At 37.3% G+C, this 24,356-nt stretch overlaps 1 protein-coding gene across 12 annotated transcripts in view; it reads left to right on the forward strand.

Moving 5' to 3' along the window:
* The window catches only part of GTDC1 (glycosyltransferase like domain containing 1), a 395,678-nt gene that overhangs the window by 89,997 nt on the left and 281,325 nt on the right, over positions 1-24,356 (forward strand). For 9 of the 12 annotated variants that reach the window (XR_006820273.1, XM_046018869.1, XM_046018871.1 and 6 more), the window contains exon 2: positions 12,628-12,691. The gene's annotated coding sequence lies outside the window, so the exon portion shown is untranslated. Of the gene's footprint in view, positions 1-12,627; positions 12,692-12,785; positions 12,871-13,441; positions 13,498-14,404; positions 14,467-24,356 lie in introns of all 12 variants that reach the window. The other 3 variants (XM_046018866.1, XM_046018868.1, XM_046018867.1) reach the window with 3 other exon arrangements.

The following is a 24,356-nucleotide window of genomic DNA, read 5'->3' on the forward strand; positions in this document are numbered from 1 at the left end:
TTAGCTATGTGAAGCCTTCCTTGACTTATGGTAGGCAAAATGAATCCACCTAGGTTTTATCCTCTCTTCGTACTTTGTGCATGCACACACATGCATATATGTTTATGAGCACGCGCGCATGCGCGCACACACACACCTCTTTCATTATCTGTGTGCCTGCCTCCCCTCGAATAGACCTGTGGGTAACAGAGCGAGATAATTAGGTGTCTGTTAAAGAAAGCTCAGCAGGTCCATTCTTAACATTCATGGTGGTTGGGATGACATTGAAAACTGGAGGATGAATAGGAGGAAGAGGAATTAAAAAAGAAGAGAGAATAGAAGATTGTTGCATTGTCCAGATATGAAGAAATAAGGGTCTGATGTAATAGTCTACTCAGAGTGGGAGGGATATTTCTTCAGTTATATTCTGATCATTCCCATGGGCCTAATCATTCTTAATTTTGGAAATACTATGTTGTTTTTGTATACTTTGTAACACATTTTGCTTTAAAATTTTCTTCCCTTTTGGTTCCTTTGAGAATAGTCTGAAACATTTTTAGCTCTTGCTTTTGTTATGTTTTCTTAAAGACCAGTGATGTTTTGGTTACACAGTTGATGCTTAGTATTCATGGTGATTTGAAATACTGTCTTGATTTCATTTGGTTAAAGAAAAACACTATGGAATTTTGGAGGAAAATAATCGGTAAAAATCTTATATTATCATTTATAGGAATTTCCTTATTCTGAGTGTTTCATTGCCTAAGAACATTAGCCTTGACACTGTCTTATTTAAAAATCATCCTTGATGAGGTGGGTCTTTTTTATCCTGAGATGAGGAAATTGAAGCACAGAAAGGTTAAGTTTCTTGTCCAAGATCACGCAGGTAGCAAATAGCAAAGCAGGGAATGTTGGTCTCTGGTTTATGTCTTTCTTCGTTATTAAGCATACTTGTTTCCAACACTTATGGGAAAGATCGTACGGAACATTAATCCTGTGAGTGGCATCGCATATTTATGGTACACTTACCTCCCTTCATGAGCTGACTGTTTAGTTTGCTAATTTCCTATAGTGAATAATTTCTCGGATCATTTTTGGTCCTTCTTAAAGTGCATACCCAGCCTTGGTCACTTTCATGAATGAAAAAAAGATGGATTGACATGGCATTATTATTTGTTTTTTTCTTTTTTATTTCCTATTTAGAAAATCACACTTTTCATTGAAAAACTTTCTGTACTCCTTAAGACAAATTGGTGTTCTTGTTTAATGTGTGCACTTGATAGATGAAATCTGATATTACTTACTACTTTTTTTTTTTAAAGATTTATTTATTTGACAGATAGAGATTACAAGTAGGCAGAGAGGCAGGCAGAGAGAGAGAGAGAGAGGAGGAAGCAGGCTCCCAGCCAAGCAGAGAGCCCGATGCGGGGCTCGATCCTAGGACCCTGGGATCATGACCTGAGCTGAAGGCAGAGGCTTTAACCCGCTGAGCCACCCAGGCGCCCCTTACTTACTACTTTTTATACTGTCTTATACTATTCTTTAATAAACTGCTAAAGCATCTCCAACTGCTGTTTCTCCTTCGTGGTATCTTTAAGAAGTCACAACGTGCTTCTTCCTGAACACCCAACAGTTTGGTTTTCTAGGAGATATTTTGCAGGGGTTTAGTAAGTTGTTACAGTGAATGTCTTCAAGAGGCAGTGCAGTAGGCAGAGCGCTGCAGTCAAGACACCTGTAGAGATCAGCACACCTGCCCTCAAGCAAAAGGCAGTAATTAGTTGCTTGTATTCCCTTGCAAACTTCTCCAGTTTTGTTACACATGAAACACCGAGATCACAGCAATTCTGTCATGAGCTCTGCACTGTTGGAGTTGTTCATGCCCACTCAATTTTTAATGTTCCTACAAGACGTTTTGATGGGAACCCTGAGCCTAAAGAGATTTGCGTGCTTGATCAAACCTGTGATGATTTAAATATAGAAATAAAGAGAAACCTTTGCATTACGTTGACTGTTAACTTTTAGGACAGCGTTAGTGGAAATTAACATGATACTTGAGGCAAAGTTGTTTTTGATCAACTTTCACAACTTTTTTGTTTCTTGACAGCAGGTATAGCTTCAGTAAATCTAAACAAGTTCTTTAATGCTTATAAATCCAAGTGCATGTGGATATCTGGAAGGCATGGTCTGAATATTTTAAAAGATAATTTTATACCACCCACTTTTATTGAAATTGAACTACTCTCAAGTCCCAATACTTTAGTCCTATCATACTGTCGTGTAGAGTTTGTCTTATTAAAAAATGAGGGGCACCTGGATGGCTCAGTGGGTTAAGCCTCTGCCTTCAGCTCAGGTCATGATCTCAGGGTCCTGGGATTGAACACCCAGTCAGGCTCTCTGCTCAGTGGGAGCCTGCTTTCCCGCTCTCTCTGCCTGCCTCTGCCTACTTGTGATCTCTGTCAAATAAATAAATTAAATCTCTAAAAAAAAAAAATGAGATGACAGGTAATTGAATTTTAGTAAAACACAGTAATGTATAAGAATTGGACATATTGGGGCCAAGGAAATTTATTACTCACAGCGCTAGGAGGTTTTTTCATACCATTGTTTATTTCCTATTTCTTTATTTTTTAAAGTCAATGTGGTGCCCTAAGTCATGACCCCAACCGAGATCAAAAGTTGCATGCTCCATCCACTGAACCAGCCAGGTGCCCCCTTCTGTTGTTTTAATTCCAACACTGTATCTGTTCTAGGTAGTGTGTGGGTTAAAAGCTGGTGTTTTACCAAATTGTGTGTTTGTGTGTGTGTGTGTATATATATATATATATGGGAGAGAGAGAGAAATAAAAATTTAAAAAGCTAGTGTTTTGACACCTGGTAAACTCAGGAATTCAGTTTTTTGATTATGTAAGTTATAATAAGCAACTTCACTAAGATGCATTACTGATTCTTAAATATATTTAGTTTGAAAATGTTATAATTTCTAATATCAGCAAATTCAGTTCACATGTATTCTGAGCAAAACTAACTGCAGCCTCTTATCTTTTCTGCATGCTATGATGGATATACATGCTTCTTACGTTCGTTCTCAGAAACAAACAGGCATTATGGAATTCTCAGATTATGGGGAACTAAAGAAGGTGCTGGACTATCTCATTGACAGAGCTGGAAAGTTGAGGTGCTGGTGAATTCAGTCAGGCCATTGTGCCTCACATTTTCCTTCATTAATACATCCATAGAATCTTCCAGTGGGTTTCTGATCACAGTGATTCATTAGTTCTTCAGCAAAAAAAATGAAATGAATGATATGAATGTCAAAAGGCTTAACCTCTACATTTTATATTTGCATGACTTTCTTAACCATAGTAAGCCTAAATGTGAATGGAAATGGGGGTGCTCCACTTGCGAGCTAATGGTCGTGGTGCTAGCGTGAATAGAGCACTCTTGCGGGTTGTATGTGGAACATTTGGCTAGCTTATACCTCCTGGACTTTCAGGACTTTCACAGAAGTCATTCCTAAGAATTGGTCTGTCTATCTATAGTGGCCTTTGGAATCCTCAATAACTTCATGTAAATGTCCATGTGTAAAACATTTGGCAGTCTGTTTCCTACATAAATACTCCATGTGGCCTGTGTTGGTATCTTATTTATCTGTTCATCTTTGGTGTCTAACTAATGTGATCAGTCAGTGTTGGTTGGATTAGTGAGTGAGTGAAAATATCATATAATGATTACGAATAGCCTATGGAACATACTATCCTTAGGAAGGAGTGGATCATAACAAACACTCGTAGCAAAAGAAAGGACTTTTCTCCTGCCACCACCCCCATTTTTTTCTCTCAGTATAATCCTAGGTCGATTTTTCTTTTTTCTCTATAATAAGTACCTGTGATTTGACTTTAACTTTACCTTTTTACTATCAGTGCATCCAAAAGATTCTGTGAAAAAAAGCTATATTTTTTTACTATGCTAAAGTTAAATTCTTCTTATGTTAAGTTGCAGTCTGGATCCATTTAGCTTAATTAGCTTTGTTTTCTACTGTTTTGTAACCCTTGTTTCTCCTCCTGTGCAGGACAGACTTTTCACCCTGTTTCAGGATAAGCCACACTTCCTTCATTCGGCCTCATGCCTTGCTCTGAACTCCAATCTCATGAACTCCTGAGTTACTTCTGTTTTTGACTAACCAGTTTAGAATTAAGTCATATGCATTCCTATGTTTTGCAAAATGTGTGTCTCCATCTAGTTTGTAACTTCATTACTATGATTTTAAAATTTTAAATATTTTAATTTTTTCATCTCTAGCATATGGCAGAATGTTAAGTACTTTGTAGTCACTCAGTAAAACTGTACAGACTAGTTAATCTAGCTTTACGATAGGAAAATAAACTCCAAAAGAAAGTGAGAAGGACAGATAGAGACTTAGAGAGTCAAAGGAAAGAAGGAGGGAAGATGGTAGGAGAGAGAGGAAGAAATGAAGGAAGGAAGAAGAGAAAAAGGAAGAAAAGGAGGGAGGGAGGGTGAGCATATTTTGTGAGATGGGGAAGAGCAATGATTTTTGGATTCAAAAAACGAGTTAAATTGGATTCTGCTTACTCGCTTTGTAATCTTAGATAAATTTCATAATCTTTGGGTTTAAATGGTATTAATATCTACCTGGTAAGCTTGTTGTAAGGGTTAAATTATGTAATACACATTAAGGGCTTATTAGCACATTCTCTGATACATAATGCATGTTTAGCAAATGTTAGCTGACTCTGTTCTTTTGCAAGTGAGGCAAGTAAGGTTTAGAGAGCAGACCAAGGGTCATGTAGCCTGTAAATTGTGGAGAGAGGATTGAAGCCCATGTTTTTCTTACTCTACAGCAGTATGTTTTCAATTGCTCCTTTGCCTTTTGGCTAAGATCAAGTGTAAAGCAGTGTTTTCAAACATTAGTGTACATCAGAATCCCCTCAAGTCTCCTCAGAATAAGGATTGCTGAGTCCCCTCCTGGGTCACCAGTTCAGTAGGTCTGGGATGGGACCCGAGAATTTGCATTTAAACATGTTCCCAGCCCCACTAGATCAGGGACCACACTTGGAGAACCAATGCTCTATAGCCTTATTTCTCCACCCTAGCTGGACATAAGAAATCACTTAGGGAGCTTCTAAAAATTACTGATGAAACTAGAATCTCTGATTGTAGAGCCTCAGTATCAGCTTTTTTATTTTTTGTCTTATTCTTATTTTGTAAGCCCTCTAGGTGATTCCAATGTGCAGCCAGAATAAGAAACACGACCCTGCCTAAAGCCAGAGTCTGCATTTTCCATTAGAACTAGGTACCAAGCAAAGCTCTGGCCTTGAACACCTCCTGGGTGCTCAGTGATGCAAGGCGCCAGTAGTGTGTTGTTTTTGCCCTGTGATGTTTTAAAACAATTGCTTCAACCTAGAATCTCATATTGTTTTACCTATTCTAATTATTTATGTGTATTGTTTGTATTTTTCCATCCAGTTTCACTGTCCAATAATGTGGGTTCTGAATGCCTTTGTTAGTCTCTAGGGTAGACTTTATGTTAACATTTGGCAGAAGCAACTATTTAGCAGTAGTCGAAGTGTAAAGTAGGTAAAGCAATGTATCTAGTTTTTTAAAAGGCATTCATTTTAGCAACTTATTGGACTTCTAGAATTCTGATTACGAGTTTGTTCTTTTTTCTGAGATGCTGTTGGAGACCTTATGTTTTTACTTTGGGGCTGTTGGTTAGAACAGATAATGATAGTTGTGCACCCAGATGTACGTAAGTAACAATGCAGTAGATTAATTGGTAAAAAGAGTCATTTCTTCTGTTATATGATTCAGTTGATAAATATATACAAACCAAGGCATGAAATCATTTACTGGATAAGAGTGGGCAAAATACCACATAATTTCATTAACCTTTAAGCAATGAAATTATAAATCCCTGTGCAAATGATTAAGGTTATCATTGCCTATCACCCCCTTTTGATACCTACAGACTGTTAATTCTTCTCTGTCCTGCTGAGTCTTATTAAAACTTCTGACTGATGTACTTTTATTAAAAGGTTTAGAATTTACCAATTTAAAGGACTTGCTTCACACTATCACCTCTAATTTAGCTAGGCCATTAAACAGTATTTTGCAAAGTGGAAAAAATCAATAGCTGTTTCTTTAAAAAAATAATAAATTGAAATGAATTTAAACTCTGCTTGGAGGTGAGCAACTGCTGTATACTACTAGGTCTTTTGATAGTTGATTTGTTCCTTTAGTATGCAAATTTTAGGTTTACAAAGATCCACTGCTTTTATTTAAGCAATATGCCTGGAGGCTAGATTGGTAAGCTTTAGGGAGATATCTAGTTTGGTGTGAAATAAATAGTTGTTAAAGGATCACATGAATTGGGTCCCAGAAGATAAAGAGTAGAGCTGAGACAGATTGAGAAAAACTGACTATATTTCATTTCATTTGGCTAAAAATACCACTAAATTAAAAATGAAGACAATGAATGATGGCAACACAAAGAAAAGTGATGCGAATGAGCCTTTTTTTTTTTTTTTTTTTTTTGGTAGATTTTTTGAAAAGTTCTGACTGGCAAGAAGTTGAAAGGAATGGGCTTACTACATCCCTGACTAGAGTTTACTCATCATTTTGGAAGGCTAGACTCGAGAGCTTTTGAGTTTTGGGAGAGTAGATGCTTGGTCCGGGAGGAAGGAATGGGTTCTTCCGCTGGCCATTTAGCAGCATCACTTCTGGTCAGTGAGAAGATGACAGAGCATGCTCACATGCAAAAGAAAAGCCCTCAGGGTTGCCATTTTAGGTTGCATCCTATGAGTAATCTGGTTTGCAAGTTTAAAACAAATGTCATGGTTTTCTATCTTTGGGGAAGCTTTATGTCACCAATCTTTTGTATCTCTGATTTTCAAATGCATTTTAAAGAAAAGACAAAGTAAAAAATAATAAAATATATTTCTATATTTATAGCTTTATAATCCTCTTTTCCTTTTTTTTTTAAAGTGTTTCTATCTGCCTTTTGGGATGTTTTTAAGTACTCTGGCTCTCAAAGACAGAATATTTGAACAGCATCGTGTAGCAGTTAAAATGTCCATGTATGCATGTTAGTTGTATATACCTGGTGGTGGGTGGTGAGGTATGGAGGACAGGGATGGTGATGATGTGTGAAGATGGAATGCTAGTCTTCCATTGAGGCTGGAAGTCCCTAGCCCTTTTATCATCAAGGACTCCCCCCTCTTCACCATGCAGTATATATGTATGAATTAGTAGATTTTCCTGTTCAGCATCATTTTGTTTATTTTTATTTTGGATTTTAAGATTATCTTAAAAACTTTTAAATTGTCATTGTATTCACTGGATTCAAATTCAGAAAGTGACAAGGGCTATGAAATCTTTCTCTTATGCCCTGGTCCCTTAATACCTTCTTTATACACAGCTAATCAGTGTGTGTGTGTGTGTGTGTGTGTGTGTGTGTGTGTGTGTGTGTGTGTGTTTCTTTCTAGAGACATGCACACATATAAAATCTATTTATTTATTTTTGTTTATGTGTTGATTAATATACTTAACTTGTGAACATTGTATTTTGGAAGTTTTTGAAAAAAATGCCAAACTGCACTTAAAAATATAGGCCATATAGCCTTATTCAGGCATGAATTATTTCTATTAGCTTTTTGTAACATTGAAATTAGTTTACGATCTGCCGCTCACACTCCCCCAACCTGCACTTTGTGAAGCAGAATTACGTGCGAGTCTCTCAGAGGTTCCGTGGGTATGTGTCAAGTTCTGTGTTTGCTCTGTAGCCTCAGTGGGCACGCGGTGTTTCTGAAGCCCTTACTGTTTTCACGTCCACACAGAAATGCTTTCTTGTTCTTGAGGAATTCTCATTTGTACACACTGTGCTCAGAGCAGGTTCCTTTGTATCTTCTTTCTTTATTCCTTCCTTATACTCTACTCATTTAGTTTTACTTCTAAATTTACATCTTTTTGTGAGCTTTTATATTTGTATTCATATTTGGTTTTATTTAATTTAACTTTTTTTTTTCTCTGATCTTAGTTGAGTGTATAAGTTTAAGAGTACTGGGAACCATCTGAGACTGTTGTCTTCTTTTAAATTTTACTTCTATCAAGTCAGCAAAAGGTACTGATTGAGAGTATGGGATTTCGAGCCAGACTTCTTGGTTTGAGGCCTAGGAACATGACCTTGGGAAAGTTACTTAACTTCTTTCTGCTTTAGATTTCTTACTTTGTTCAATGGGGCATAACAGTATCATCTACTTTAGAGATGCAGTGATAAATAACATTGTTGCGTTGTGCCTACAAATGTTAGCTATTTGTATTTTTATGATATAGTCGTGATTATATTTGATTTTTATAGGATATAATTTAGCATTTTTAACTTTATAATTTTAAACATATTTGCATATATTTTAAGGAACCTTACAAATCTTCATTCCAGGATATAGCTTCTCTTTTATTTATTTATTTTTTAAAGACTTTATTTGACAGAGAGAGACACAGCGATAGAGGGAATGCAAGCAGGGGGAGTGGGAGAGGGAGAAGTAGGCTTCCCACCCAGCAAGGGAGCCAGATGCGGGGCTTGATTCCAGCACCCTGGGATCATGACCTGAGCCAAAGGCAGACGCTTAAGGACTGAGCCACCCAGACACCCCTAGCCTTCTCTTTTAAACAGTAAGAATGACTCTATAAGCTATTAAGATAAAATAGTAAGTTTTTAATGTGAGGGTGATTGAGAATTAAAAAAAAACAAAATCAATTCTCTTTCTCTTGTTAGTTAAGAATAGTGTGCATTTTTTTTCATAGTGTTATTTTGTGTGTGTGTGTGTGTGTGTGTGTGTGTGTGTGTGTTTAGAGCAGCACTGTTCAATAGAGTTGTAATGCAATAATGTAAAATTTTCTAGTGACCACATTAGACAAATGAAAAGAAATATATTAATTAACTTCGTTAATATATTTTATTTAACCCTATATATCTAAATTCTTATCATTGCAACATGTAATCAATATAAAATTATTGAGCTATTTTACATTCTTATTTTTGCATGAAGTCTTTGAAATCTATTGTGTATATTCTACTGAACAGCACATTTCATTTAAGACTAGCCACATTTCAAGTGTCCAACAGGCACATGTGGCTAGTGGTTCCAGTATTAGCATCGTTATAGTATATAAACTACTTTTAAATTTGTCCTCTTAGGTTAGGGAGATTTTTGATATTTTGCAACAAATGATAAAGCTAGATGCATCTAACAGGCAAACAGAAGTGTAAATTTGTAGTGGGAAGAGAGCTATAGGAGAGGTTAGGATTTGGGAGTGATTAGTGAATATATAGATGATAATTGAAATCTTGAAGTCAAGGACAGAAGGAAACCATAATATCCCTAGGGATAAAGCTCTAGGGAATTCCTAGAAAAGGAGCCAGGCTAAAATAGGGAACACAACTCCTGGGCTGGAGGAGAGCTGCAAGTTGGTGGCATCTTGGAAACCAATGGAAGGGAGTTTCAAAGAGGCATGGTGGGCAGGACTGCCAAATGCCACAGTCTAGCAGAGAGAAGGATGAAAATAGGTCATTTTAGCACACCTTAGCAATGGCTGTTTCAACACAGTGATGGCTGAGTAAGCCACATTGTGGTAGTGTGAGCACTGCTTGGAAGTTGAAGTAAAGGCAGTGGGTCTGTATTGTTTTATGAATCTTGGCAGGATAGTTGGTAGTGTTGAAAGAAGTGTGCTATTCATGAAGGAGAAGGAGCCAGTGGAAAGAAAAAGATTCAAGGTAGAGGAAAAGGTGGAGAATGATGGAGCAAGTTTTTAGGAAAGTCATGAATGGATAGGGTTCAGTGCACAGGCAGAGGGATTAGTAATGGAACAGAAGAGGATGAATTGTGAAAGAGGTGTGAAAGCATTATGAGACAGGCGAATTTGTATATGATAGAGTGGGTTCTAAGTTGTAGGCAACAGCTAGTTTAAGTTGCAGACAGCTAGCTAGTTTAAGCAAAAAGGGATATGTTTACACACTACTTAATTTCCAAAAGTGCCAAGGAACTACCCTTGAGCTGGGAACATAAGCCGGGAACCATAAGCCAAGGGAAACATCCAGTTACCCTATTTTAGTAGAAAATCTATTGTCACTTGCTGCTTTGGAACCTGTGATACTAGGGATCATTCAATTAGACTTTCTAGCTGATTGTCTCAGAAGAACAAAATGCTTTCACTACAAGATTTGGTCTATGTGGAGGTGGTCACCACCTTGACTTACTTGTTTTCTAAGTCTTACATGGATTTTTCTGTTTGTCTGAATCCAGGTCCCATAGAAGGCATGATGCAAATGCATCTGGCAAATGGAGTTTTTAGCTTTGGAGGAAGCTAGAGAGCATGCCAGAGGTGGAGTGCAGCCTAGTTTCTGGCTCTGATCTGTCATGAATTGGAGTCAAGACTGACCCAGGGCAGCAGTCTTCTGAAGATTTGAGCAGCCTGAGTGAACCCCCTACAAGATGGCTCACACATAACCCTGTTAAGTGGATTCTGGCTGTTTGGCAAGAGGCCATGCAGACTGCTCCATAGAGCTGTTTGTCCTCCTGATGTGGTAGCTGACTTCACCCGGACTGAGTGATCCAAAAGAGCAAGGAGCTAGCTGTAGTATCTTTTAGGACCTAACCTCTGAAGTCAGAAACCCTCACTTCCAGGGCATTCTGGTTTTTTTTTTTTTTTTTTTTTTTTGGCATTCTGGTTTTTTTGCACCAACCCTCATTCAGTGAGAAGTAACTACCAAAGTCATCAATTTCGTAAGATGAGGATTTGGGGGAGCTCTTGGAGGTTGGCTCCCATGCCTCCCCACATTCCCCATTGCCTGACTTCCTTTAGCAGCAGAAATTGATCAAAGTCATCTGTTGAAGGGAAAAAGAACTTTGAAAAAATAGAATGAAACTTGCCAAGAATTCAGATAGAATGTGGTGTTCTGGGTTACATCTTAAGGTTACAAAGTGCTCAGGATCTGCCAGTTTTTTAAAAGATTCAGAAATGCTGTTCAGTTACTTCTCAGGCTTTCTTTTCTCAAGGCAGAGAGTATATCATAAAATCTTAACTCAGCTAGGTGTATGTATTTTGATGTTTGGAGATAATGAGGTTGTGATACTTTATCTTCCAGAATAGCTCTCTTGTCCTCGTCTCTGAAATGAAGAGGTCTGACTAGCTGTCCCTATGGTCCTTTCTCAGTCTCCATTCCTTAAGACCCTGTCTAACTTTGAGAATTAGAGCGAACATCTCTGTGACATACTAGATAGATGTAGGGCATTCTACCATGCCTCAGTCACATCATCTTACTTCTTTCATATCATGTATTGAAATGATATTGCTGTTTATGCCTCTCTGCATCCTTCCTCCCCTCCCCAAATTAAACTCCAGCCAGGCAAATTTTGTCTTAGCTCACCACTGAATTCCCAAAAAACCAGGGCAATTCCTGGTAGATGCTGAGGGGATGAATGTCTAAAGAAATTATTTTTCAAGAAAATATACCACAAGATCATTATTTGTAACAGACCGTTTCAAAAATTTTAATTTGATTTCTCCTTTTGCTTGACTTATGTCTTCTCAGCCCTTCCCTTATCTTTTGTATCGTTTATTTTTTTCTGTTCTTTTTTGGTGACACTCCTGCTCAGGGTTCTTTCTATGACTGTGAATGTCTTATTCACAGTTGGTGCCTGCAAAGTTCTACATCTTGATTTCTTTCTGATAGAGGCTATTTGGACTCTGGGACCACTGTTTAGGGAAATTCTTTTAAGAGATGCATTTGGTAATCCAGTGATTTTGTGTTATATATTCTGTCTGGGAGCCACATTTCCTATTGCTTTGCCAGCTTCTCCTTTTGCTTGTCAGGTAGGATCCTTTTGGGGTGAGTTACTATGTTAGCCTTGACCCTGTCAGTACTGATATACCTAAGGATTCTGACTTTAATATATATAGAACAGGAAAGTCACAATATCCACCCTTGGGTATAAGGTAAGAACTTGTTCTCTTCATTCTGCATGGCTTGCAGAGAAGTTAAGTAACAGTTTAAACCTGATCTAGTGCTTTCAGAGAAAGTAGTGTTAGGTATGTACCCCAGATACGGAAGTGTCTGTGTACCTCCATTGTTTCCCTGGAGTGAAAACCCCAGACCTGGACTGATTATCCATATGCATTCCGACATGTCTCTGAGATCTTAGACTGTCCTCAGCAGAGGTTCTTGACGGTTTTTTGGATTATGGAACTTTTTGGCAAATCTGACAAACTATTGACCTTCTCTCCAGAGAGACATCCATTTACATAAACCCACAAATTTTACAAATATCATTCAGAAGTGCATAAACTCCACGTACCACGGATAAGAACCTCTAATCTGAATTCTTCTTATTGCTTTTGAGTTAGAATTGATTTGGGAAGCCTTGGAAAGATTGGGGGTGGGGGAAAGCTCCTACCAGTTAAGACTCCAAACATCTCTCTCCTTGGAGTTTCTTCTTTCCATCCTGAGAATCAGACTCCCATCCAAGAATCAGACTACTGGGTCATTCAGGTAAACTCTAAACCAGGTCAGGATTGAGAATTCCGCCTGGGCTTATTTTCAAAACAACGTCTTAATTATGTCCTTTGATCTCACAGGTACCTCTGCATTAGCCTGATTGGATATATGTAAAGAGAAAAATTAGTACCTCTGCATCATCAGGTAAGCAAATGGGACTTTGTTTTAATTTCTCCATTGATTCAGTCCTCTGTCAGTATGTGGCCATTTCCTATCATCTGTTCTTTCTTTACTACAGTGTGGGTCAGTGCGACGATAAATATTTCTGGAGAAGGAAGCAGCCATTCCTGAGTTTTACAAGATTACTTCATCTGCTGCTTGAAGTCAGTTTTCTTTATTTTAATTTTATCTCATTATTATTTCATACATTCACACTTCTATACCAGATAAAAATTCCCTGCTCTTCTTTTTATGTATATACTTTGGAGAGTTGTGGACAGCTCTCATATTGTTCCTTGGTTGTCAGCCAAGTTATACACATTTAACTCCTTTAATCTTTCTTTGTAATTCAGTCAGCTTGGCTGCTTTTTCTAGATTTTCCCCTATTTCATCTGCATCATTAAAAAACAGAGAAAACATGTTATCGCCTGGCTTCTTCTACACCTTTCATTCTTTTTATTTCCTGATTTTGCATCAGATTCCTTGTTGAACTAAAGCCAGCCAGCATCATTCTTTGGACCACTTTGGCACGACATGAATGCCTTTTCTATAACTATCAGTGTCCCATGCAGTTGTAGCGTCATTGGTATATCCCAGATGGAAGAAAGGAAATGGGAAAGGAGAACAGTGAGGAGCAAAATAATGCATTTTTCAATACTATGGCAGACTGGCCCTTGCCACCCATAGCAAATCATTGTACCTGAAACCTTTATCACAGGTTTTGTCTTCCCACAGGGTTGTGCACGATGCTAATTTGAATAACGAGAAGCATGGACTGTGTACTGTTTGAGGTTTGGCCATCGTTCTCACCCGGTTTCTTTTCCACACTCTCCCCCTCCTACCGCCTTTCCCAACAGTGATCATGACTCGCTATCAGAATCTGTGGCCATGCACAAAACTGGGTGGGGGATCATTTTGTTGGAAATTAGATAGGCTCAGGTGGTCATGCTCCACGCCTGTGTGTGTAACATCTGAGGCAAGTGCTTCAGCTCTTGCTATTTCTGTAACAGTCGGTCTTCTTTTAACAGCTGATTCAGTGGAGATGGGCAGGAGGAAGGGACTAGTGGACCTTTGGTGCTATTCATCAATGCTGTACTAGTTTCACAACTCTTTTTCCTGTCCTGATGGGCAGGGAGAAGCATACTGCTTCTAGATGATGCTGAGCTTAGTGTAAAATATGCCAGCATGGGATCTGGGCTTGTCACAGTTCATTTTTTCTTTTCATTTGGTTTGTAGGAAATGGACTTCTACCTCTACTTATCTTGTGCATTAGAGAGAAAAGGGTCATACCTCGAGGAGCTAATGGCTTATTGTTGTTTTTAGTCACCGGATTCAGGTGGTATATTTAGTTGAAGCTTCCAACAGCTCACACTTGGCTTTCTCATTTGTGTTAGCTTTTCTTCTAGTACAGAATTGAATAGGATAGAAGAGACGGTTTTCCTGTTTGTGTCTGTGGCAACTTTCTAGATGATTTGTGGTTTAATCCTTTAAACATTTTTGATCATTTATCACCTCTTTCCCTGTAAAGGCATAAAATATTCCGATTATACTGTTATAATCTTTTAATCAGATTCTTTAAGTTTGGAGAAATCAAGGTCAGAATAACAGCTGACACAGTTGCCTCTGAACAGTGCCCTAAACATTGTGACACTTCTGTTCTTTTTTTGACGGATTTTATGGCCTTCCTTCACCTGTCAGATTTTAGACAAGATCGTGTGATGGTGAATCACGTATTTCTTGGTCTCAGGCTTCTTAAACAGGTAAGTATATAACCTAGACCCCTTTTAAGTCTGATTTTTAAAAAATGTTCATCCTTCCTGGGGCTTTCAACTGCCGACAATATTGTTCTCAAGCTAATTTCTTAGGCAAATGATAGATTCTTCAGCATAACTTTTGTTTCTTGAGTCTTTTCAAGACTCGTCAAACAAAACAAAATGCTAACCTGACTTTAAGGGGAGAAAAATCCACCTCCCCCCGCCCCGTACTATATTATTCTTTGTTCTCTATGTGCATCAAAGTGACAATCCCACACTGTCTCAATTGAGGGAGTCTAGCACAAAATAAAAAACAGCCTGGCACTGTTCTAGGCTGGCAGCCAAAATGTTTTGTGTAGCTTGGTTCTGGCAGTGGTTTTCATAAGGCAGAGGGTCTACCCTCCCAGCACCACTGAAGGAAAGCAAGCAGCCTTAGTCTTTCCTCCTTATCCCATTTCTTTTCCTTCGTTTTCCTCTTTCTTCACATAAAAAAAAAAAAAAACCAAAACAATATTTCTTAAATAGAAACATCGTTCTCCTCACAACCTCCACGTTTGCTAAGCAGCATTGTTCCTTCTAGAAGCTTGTGTTAGATTTCCCTTTTCCAGCTCTTAGAGATTTTCTTCACAGTTGCGTTTTTGCCACACTTCTCAGAAAACCCTTCTGAATATTGCTAACTTTGGTCATGTTGACATAGTGGTTTTGATTGGTTGGCATCTTGTCTCCCTTCGTAGCTTATTATTTGAATGGAAACTTTTGAATGACACTTGCTTGTATTATTATGGATCTTAGGCCAAGATATCTCTTGTTGAGACCCCAAAAGTCTGCCATTGTTTTCTATTTTTGTCTAAAACTCGGGGTCAGCTCATCGCTTTTGCAGATTGAATACTCATTTTTAGAATGTCTGATAAGTGTTGCTAGGTGAGCAAATGAACTTCCATGAAGTATACCGATGTGTATTTAAAATTTTTTCCTTTGAAGTGAAAAGAGAGAATTCTCTCTTTAGAGAGAATCCCAATTCTCTCTAAATTATATCTAGTGACCTATTATTACAAGGGGTGTGAAAATGTAGCATTATGATTTTTAAGTGATGATTTGAGCAGGAGACTAGGTTTTCACTATGAGCAAGCATTCTATGAAATTTCGTAGAATGTTCCTCAAAATGTAAATGTGTTTGCTGTTGTATTAAGCAAAAACAAATGACTGACTTCCAAGTGGTCTATTTTAAAAGTTAGTGTTTTGCAATCAAGATAAGAATAAATAGGCAGAATATGTTTTCTAAGGAGGAGATTGATATTATTTTGACTGATTTTTATTTTAAAAAGTTGTCAATGATTTTTGGCAATAAGAAAATTACTTTGGGAGGAAAAACTCATGAGTTTTTGTAATAGTGCAACGCACGTGACTGAAGAAAAGTAAATAGTGGCTCCTGTTAGAGGTATTAATGGGAAGAATTTTTATATGCCATATACGCTGGGAAATATATCTATTATGGATACATTAAGATCAACTTGTACAATCTAAGAGCTGTTTTTTTTTTCCCTAGAGATCTATTTTTAATTTAGAAAATGCTTTAAAATCATGAAAAGGGTTTGTAAAACAGGTATAGGAGAATTATGCATTAAATAAACTCACCTGTTATTTTCTCTCATTCTCAAGACAGGTTCAGCAACATATTGGCTCATTAATTTAACAAAACAAACAAGTACTCACATTGCTTTGTATGTATAATGCACATGTTAATAAATGCTACAGTTATCCACACCCCCCCCCATGCTGTTTTTTTAAACTTGAATTTAAGTGCCTATTTCTGTAGAGTAGCTAAGAGGAATCTGGGATGCTTGTTAAGTTATATGAATTAAATCTTTACGTCAGTATTTTATGTTTCAGAATTAATGACATTTTTTAGAAGGGAAGCCAGTGAAACTTTTTTCTCTTGGTCCCGTTAAGTGCATGACTGTCTTGAATCCTTCTATTCCAAGGTGTGATAATAGAGACCGAAACTTATTCTCTATGTTCAAATGTATTGAATAATGTTCATTGCTTATTAAATACTATGCATCAACTTTAAATACATTTTCTCCAGTGCTATGATTTTTATTTGCAGTTAAGCCCTTTGTCTTTTCTGCGATAGGAACATACCTTTCAGTGACTTAGGAATTGCAACATGAATTGTTGTATTTATTTGTTTATTCCAACTATACACAGAGGCATAGTAGAAATATATTTAAGATCTGTGATGTTTGAGTATTTGAGCTTTGTTGCTGTTGTTGTTTTGGTAAATGCTATTAAGTTTTTTATTTTTGTAGGTAATACATTTTATAGTTTTGTTTAATTCTGAACATACATCAAAGCTTCTATATCTTTATAGATAAATGTTACACAGTTTATAGGAACTACTGTATAGTAACTTAATCATTATATTTGTAGCAACATGGAAAAATAGCTTTATTGAAGGATGCCAGCAAAGTTGATAAATACTAAATTTATTATTTTAACTAGGATTTTATTTTATTGTATTAAATATCATATTTATAATTATGGATGGTGTTTCATTTCATTTGAATATCAGTACAGGTCTTGAACATTACTCCTGGGTAGGTGGTTTGAATATTTTATTTGATATCAAATATTGGTAACATGTAAGATACTGATTTCTATGTTTAAATATTAGTCATCTTTCCTTACACATACGGTACACACTTCAGTGTTAAATTTCATTAGAGAGTATTGCATGAAATTGTATGTGCTAATTCAGTTGTTTGATTCCCCCTCTAATTTTTGATACATTCTAATTCTCCCTGCCCGACATATTATCATTCTGTAGAATACTGTCACAAGTATGTCATATGTTTTCTGTGGCATCTCACACTGCTCACTTTTTATCCATAGTACCATATGAGTTCCCCCTTTTTCAGGTTTACACTGCATATTTTAAGCTGCTGATAGTGTAAGTACATTGCAAGGTAAAGTGACATTTAGCTTTTTGAGCTAGGCTCATTTTTAGCATGAGCAGGGTGGTTTTTGTTTTTGTTTTTTCCCCCTTTTTCCTCTGCCCTAAATCTTCCTGTATTTCCTGTTAAAACAAAGAAATTCAACAAACAAGCAAACAAAGAAATTCAGAGATTTGGCTACAGCAGCAATTGAAATGCATCAAAAAGTGGCTACTACAATACAGTTTTATTAATGAATGATCTACATTGGTTCCAGCTGTGTCCATGTGATTAGGCCTTCACCAGGCAGCAATGGGTATTTCCCTATTGCTTTTATTTGATTTCCAAGAATGTGTCATCTGTTACATCAGCTCCTGCCAATATGCCCCCTGTAAAAGTGTTTTGTTTTCTTTTTCCTTCCAAATTTCTGAAGCATAAGTTGAATACCCACACATATCCCTGCCGAAATATTGTTTCTAGTGAATAGTGGCCTAGGTTTCTATGCCTGGTGTTGCATACCAAAATTCCAGAATATAAATTAAAGTAAATGTTTATTAAGTTTATCAGTAAATTCTCAGAAGTGTGGTTGCCGGGTAATGCTAAAGATAGACTATTTTCGCTTTTACGTTTCCATCTTAATATTTTATTACAGTGGTATAATGTGTTATAGAGGTGGACAAGCTTGCAGATTGAAGTGGGGATCGTCCAGATTGTTCCCTTCCCTGGACCATATGGTATAGTTCTAAAAGCCTTTTGTACGCTGTCTGTTCAGTTTATTGTAAACTCAATCTTTAGTGCACCTAAAAAGATAACCAAATAAAAACGGGCCTGAGAAAAAGGACCTCATATCATGTAGGGACCCCAGAAACACTTGTTTTAAAGGAGATAACTGCAGATGAAATTGAAGCTGAGATGAGATAAACAAAGGAGGCTTGTCATTCTCTGAATATGCTTTTGAGTTCATGTGGATTGTCCAAGATTGCCTTCCAATGCTGGTTTTAAAATGAAGGAATTTGTGTTATCTGACTATTCTTATTATCCTCGTTTATCCCATTCCTGAAGTCTCACGAAGAAGAGGGTGTAGCTCTTATCTGTTTTACAGAGGAAGCTTCTACCTAGGAACAGTGCCAAAAAATATATAAGCCCCAGGTTTTATGAATACATGGGGTTTTTTTTGACTGATTTCAGTGATAATTTAGGGCTAGAACTTTCAGTGATTTCATCCTTATAACCATTACCCCTACTCGAGATAATTGAAAAGTTTCTAACTCCTTTTCATCCTCCCTTGCACCCCCTCCCCACTTGACCTATTATGGTTCCATAATTCTATTTTAGGAAAATGGGATAAAAAATTGCTTATCCCATATGCTAAGACTCTTTGAAAGCTGGGAATGAGATGATTTCTCCTGACTCTCACTCCCCTTCCCTCCAAAGTAAGCTACTGTTTGAGAAGAGCTTTAGACATTACCCATTGCTTTTTGGCACAAGAGATTTATGCTGAAATTCTACCAAATGAGTTGGGGGGGGGGGGGAGAGCCTGTGAAGAGCATGATTCTTTACTCTATCATTACCCTGAACCACTGAAAGGGTAACTGAGAGGAACTCAAATGTTATTGGAATGTGTAATTTCCTTTTGAATGGCCACAGTGAAATATGTTTGAACAAAAAAGGCAGAAAAAGTATATGTGGCTTGTGGAGCTGATGGTGATTGAAATTAATGAATCTTTCCAGTTCTCTATGATTGAAATTATTCCAAGAATGGTGCATATTCAAAATCTGTCCAACGGAAACCTATAGAAGGTATTATCTTAAGGAGTTTACTCAACATAGGTAGAAAGCACAATAATTTAATAATGCTGGTGGTAACTTAGACACAACATAATTTTGGGATATGTATTTTTTCAAGTTTAAAAAATTTTAAAAACAGAGTAACTGATTTCAAGTTGCTGAGGAAGTCTTTCCTATTAAAAAAAAATACTGTTATCTTGTGGTCTTTCATTTATTTGGCAGCTGCTTTCTTAAGTGCTCGCACAATTGAAAACATAGTTTATATTTTGAAATAAGCTAGGTTCCTTGTTCCTTCCCTCTCTCTCTATTCTCTTTCCTTACTCCTTTCTTCCTAACCTTTGGCTGTTTGTTTGTATGTGTATATTACATACATGAATGATATATACCACACTATAAAAAATGTTATAGGTTTGAGGATCAGTGAGGAAGAGAAATAAAAATCTTGTAATGACTTTGCAACAAATGGATTTCTGTGGAGGAATTAGAACATGCTTATTTAAGTAATCTACACTATTGAAAATTGTAGAAACACAAATTCAAAATTGTTTTTATTTCTTCTAGCTAGGAAGAACTAGATCATAGCCTAAATCAAGTTGGACAGTCTAACTCAAGTAACTCCTCTTTGCTTCAGCTTCCTTTTAATGGTAAAAATGCTTCTGGCCTCAGGTAGTAGAAGGTCTTACCGATGTGACTGAAATGAGTAAGGGTTTCATTTGTCTCATGTCATAAGAAGTCTGGAGGCTGTTAGTTCACAGGTAACTGGTACCATTAGGGACCCAGGTTACATCTCCTCTCCCATCCTTAGAACATAACTTTTGCCTTTTATTTCACAGATGACTTTCATACCCCCAGAAATTGTGCTTACCTTTAAGCAGGAAGAGAAGTGAAGGATGCTCAGAAGCCTTTTCCTCATGGGAAGCAACCCCCCTTCCCTCACTCCCCCTTTCTTTTTTTAGAAAGGGATGTCTGCTTGGAGGAGACATCTCATTGGCCAAAAGTATGTCACATAATTACCTCTAGTATGAGAGGAAAAGTATTTTAGCCATCTTGTTTCTATTTTGGAGGAAGACACACAGAAAAAGAATTGGAATGCATGTCCATGAGCTGTGCCAAAGTTATCTACCATACTTCTCAATTCTTTTGTATAATTGGTTGCTTAGACCTTTGAACTTTCTGGGTACTTGGTGTATATAGTGACTTCTTGTTGGTTCCCTTTTGACATCAAGTACATATGTTTTGGTTTTGTAATGTTATTTCTCTGTCTGATGACGGGAACTGTAATTAGGTCATCTTGGTGTCTTTACATTTAGCACAGTGTCTAGATGTGAACCCTCAGTTAACACTTGTTGGATAAATAAATGGATGAATATTAAGAGATACATTTGTAACATTATTGGTGTAAGTCATTTTTACATACAAAGGATACAGTAATTTAATTTGTGAAAGGTTATGGATTATATTTTATTTTTTGCTGTTGCTTCTCTTTTTATTTTTATCTTTTAAATTTAGATTCAGTTTAGTTGACTTATTAGTTTCAGGAGTAGAATTTAGTGATTGCATATAACACCCAGTGATCATTCCATCAAGTGCCCTCCTTGATGTCCATCACCCAGTTACCCCATCCCTCCACCCACCTCCCCTCCAGCAACCCTCAATTTGTTTCCTATTGTTAAGAGTCTCTTATGGTTTCTCTCTCTGTTTTCACCTTATTTTTCCTTCCCTTCCCGTATGTTCATCTGTTTTGTTTCTTAAATTGCACATATGAGTGAAATCATATGATATTCGTTTTTCTCTGAGTGGCTTATTTTGCTTAGTCTAGTACACTGTAGTTCCCTCCAGGCTGTTGCAAGTGGCAAGATTTTATTCTTTTTGATGGCTGAGTAATACTCCGTTGTATGTACATACCACATTGTCTTTATCCATTTTTCTGTTTATGGACATCTGGGCTCTTTCCATAGTTTGGCTATTGTGGACAATGCTGCTATAAACATTGGGGTGCAGGTGCCCCTTTGGATCACTATGTTTGTATCCTTTGGATAAATACCTAATAGTACAATTGCTGGATCTGGACTACATTTTATTGACTTTTTTTTTTTTAAAGATTTTATTTATTTATTTGATAGAGAACACAAGTAGGCAGAGAGTCTGCATATAACACCCAGTGATCATTCCATCAAGTGCCCTCCTTGATGTCCATCACCCAGTTACCCCATCTGCCAGACAGAGTCTGGCAGAGAGAGAGGAGGAAGCAGGCTCCCCGCTGAGCAGAGAGCCCGATGCGGGGCTCAATCTCAGGACTCCGGGATCATGACCCGAGCCGAAGGCAGAGGCCTCAACCCACTGAGCCACCCAGGTGCCCCTTGACTTTTTTGTTTTTGCTAAGGGAATATAAAATTGTCAAAGTTGTTTTGAGTGGAAGATACTCATTTACAAAGGTTATAAAAAAACCCTCAAAATGACTTAACACCAGTGTTTTTGTTGGAGAATATTATTCCATGAGTAAATACAAATGTAATTCCTTTTTAACTTTTTTGCATAGACTATTGTTTAAACAAGGATATCTTGCAGTTGTCATATATTCAGAATTCTGTTTTTGAACAAGTAAGCAATTATTAACATGGTAATCAGATAATTTGATTATTTATATTATTGATGTTAATTTACAAGAAGGAGTTATTAGATCCTTGGTAGCCTTATGGCAAAGAGCACACTATATCACATTTTATCCTAGATCGCATTTTGTGTGTTTCTTTTAATTCTTATTTTTTCAATTCAAGTAGTAATGTACAGTAGAAAAATATGTCTGTACAAGAAATGCAAAGAAGTCATCTTTACATCTGCTTGCTTTGCGTAAACTGTCTTAGAGGAAAGCAGGCTACCTCTTCATTTGAAATCTGCAGAAGAAATGCTGAGTGTAACCTGATAGTGTGAGTCAGTGCCTCACAACTGTCCAATGCCTAACTTAAATTCCTTTTGTTATATTTCCATTCTGTTTCTGTTATTTTGGTCTCAGAGGACAAAGAAAACAACTAGCCACTATCTCCCATACAACGTTCCCTATATAGCACCATTTTAATAAATTCCTCCCTTTTCATTCATGATGGCAGGGTTGTTGGTACCTTAATTACTAAAACAACCTGTGCATGGATAGAACTTATCTCAAAGCAGGAAATGTATTCAAGTATCTGGAACTTAAATTTTCTATCTGAGCAGTTTATAGTCACTGGAAATAAAGAAAGCCCTTTTAACATTCAGAAGCAGTCCTGGAGAGAGAGCTCCTACATAATCACAATTTAGGCAAGATAGTTTCCTAGATTTGGACTCAGAATTGGGTAATGATTGTCTCTTTTGGCCTGTGTGCTGCTCTTCTGATCATACTTTTGGAGGGAATAATTTATGGGCCAGCACTTTGCACTTAAAAAAAGAGTGTTGAACACTTTTTTCACCTTTGTATTCTTAGCCATCACTACAGTATCTGGTACAGAATAGGAACTGAAATTTTGTTAAATGAATTGTTTTAGAATCCCTCGGTAATACTTCCTAATCCAGGTGGCTTTATGCTTTATGTTTCCCCATTCCTCTTTAATATAATTTTGTGCTACCTAACGAGCACCCATAGGTGATTTTTTTTAATCTTCTTATTCAATAATATCTCCAGTGACTCATAACTTATCTGAATAGTTAAATGCAGTAGTAATATCTGGACAATTTATTTTATGATGCTGCTGTAATCTTTAATCCAGGAATCCTCTCCCCTACCCATAAAGTAAGGGCTTATTGTAGCCTATTGATGAGAATTCAGGAGTACATTAATGGAATGCCTATCATGTATAAGGCATTTTGCTGGATTATGAATAGATATCAGCATAAATTGTGTGCATGCTTTGCTACCAAGAAAGTGACATCTGGTTGGGCAGACACACATGTGTACTATATAACCACAGTATAGGTAGGATTGCAATAACTGCTCGAAGTGAGGTATAAGCCAAGTTTGGTGGTACACAGAAGAAGGAATAATTGCTTCTGACTGGCTGACTGTGCGTGAGCAGTTGACTTAGTCTTTTGTGGGTGAGATGGAATTTGAATGGAGTTTGAACTATATGTAGGACTTTGACAGGTGGTAAAAGTGGAAGGTTTCTAGGAAGAAGAATGCACTAACAATGTTTGGAGGCAGGAATGGGTATGGAATGTTTTAAAAAACATTGAAACATTGTGTTTGGGTAATGGTATGTCTGGAATTGAGGTTAAGTAGGAGCTTGTAACCAAATTATCAGAGATCTTATTTCTTATTAAGTATTATTTTTTCTTTCTTCTGTAAGAAAAATCATAGGTGTTTGAATAGAGGACTGACATTAAGGAATCTGAAAGTTTCAGAAGAATGGAAGCAGATTAAATGTAACGGGAGGTGGGGAAGACAATCAGAAGCTGAGGCCCAAATGAGGTTGGAGATGATGAGGGAGGTTTGGAAGGAGGATCTGATAACCAGTGGGCTTGACATAGGTCAGCTAAAAGCCCTGTGGGTTGTTGATTTGGCGAGTTGTGCCGCAGCATCCTGGCTGCCAATAGAGGGCGCTTTCAACTTTGAGCCTTCTTTCCACTTAACATCATTTTGGAATACTGTGGAACATGTCACCTTTCCTCACACCCAGGAGATCAAGTATTTTAGCCTGAACTCTAGAACAAAGTAAAAGGAGAAAGGAGTTGAGTGGTTTTTGAGGAAGTATCTGCACAGTTCTTCACCTCCTCTTTCTAGTGGGGATCGTGGCCCTCTGGACTTTCTTGGTTCTTAGCTCATTGGCTTGAAGTAGAACTTGCTTTTGGTCCCTTTTTGAGACCCAGCTCAAATGTTTTATAATATTTATTACTCAGTAATGTAATTATATCCAGGTCTGAGGTCAGAAACTATGTTTGGGTCATCTTGATACCATAAAATAGTTAGCATAACTTTTAGAATGCAATCATTCAATAAATGCTTGTTACATAAAGGACATTTGTTTATGCTTTGCAGTCACAGACCATCTTACTGTCTTGCACATGGCAAGCATGTTCATCTCAGAGTCTTGCTGTGCCTGTTGCCTGGAAGGCTTTAGATCAGATCTCTTTAGCCCCCCCCCCCACCCCTGTACCCCCCAGCACACTTCTGATTTGTTCAGATGTCATCTCGGCAGCGCCGTG

Source organism: Meles meles, chromosome 9 (genome assembly GCF_922984935.1).
Source record: "Meles meles chromosome 9, mMelMel3.1 paternal haplotype, whole genome shotgun sequence".
NCBI lineage: Eukaryota > Metazoa > Chordata > Mammalia > Carnivora > Mustelidae > Meles > Meles meles.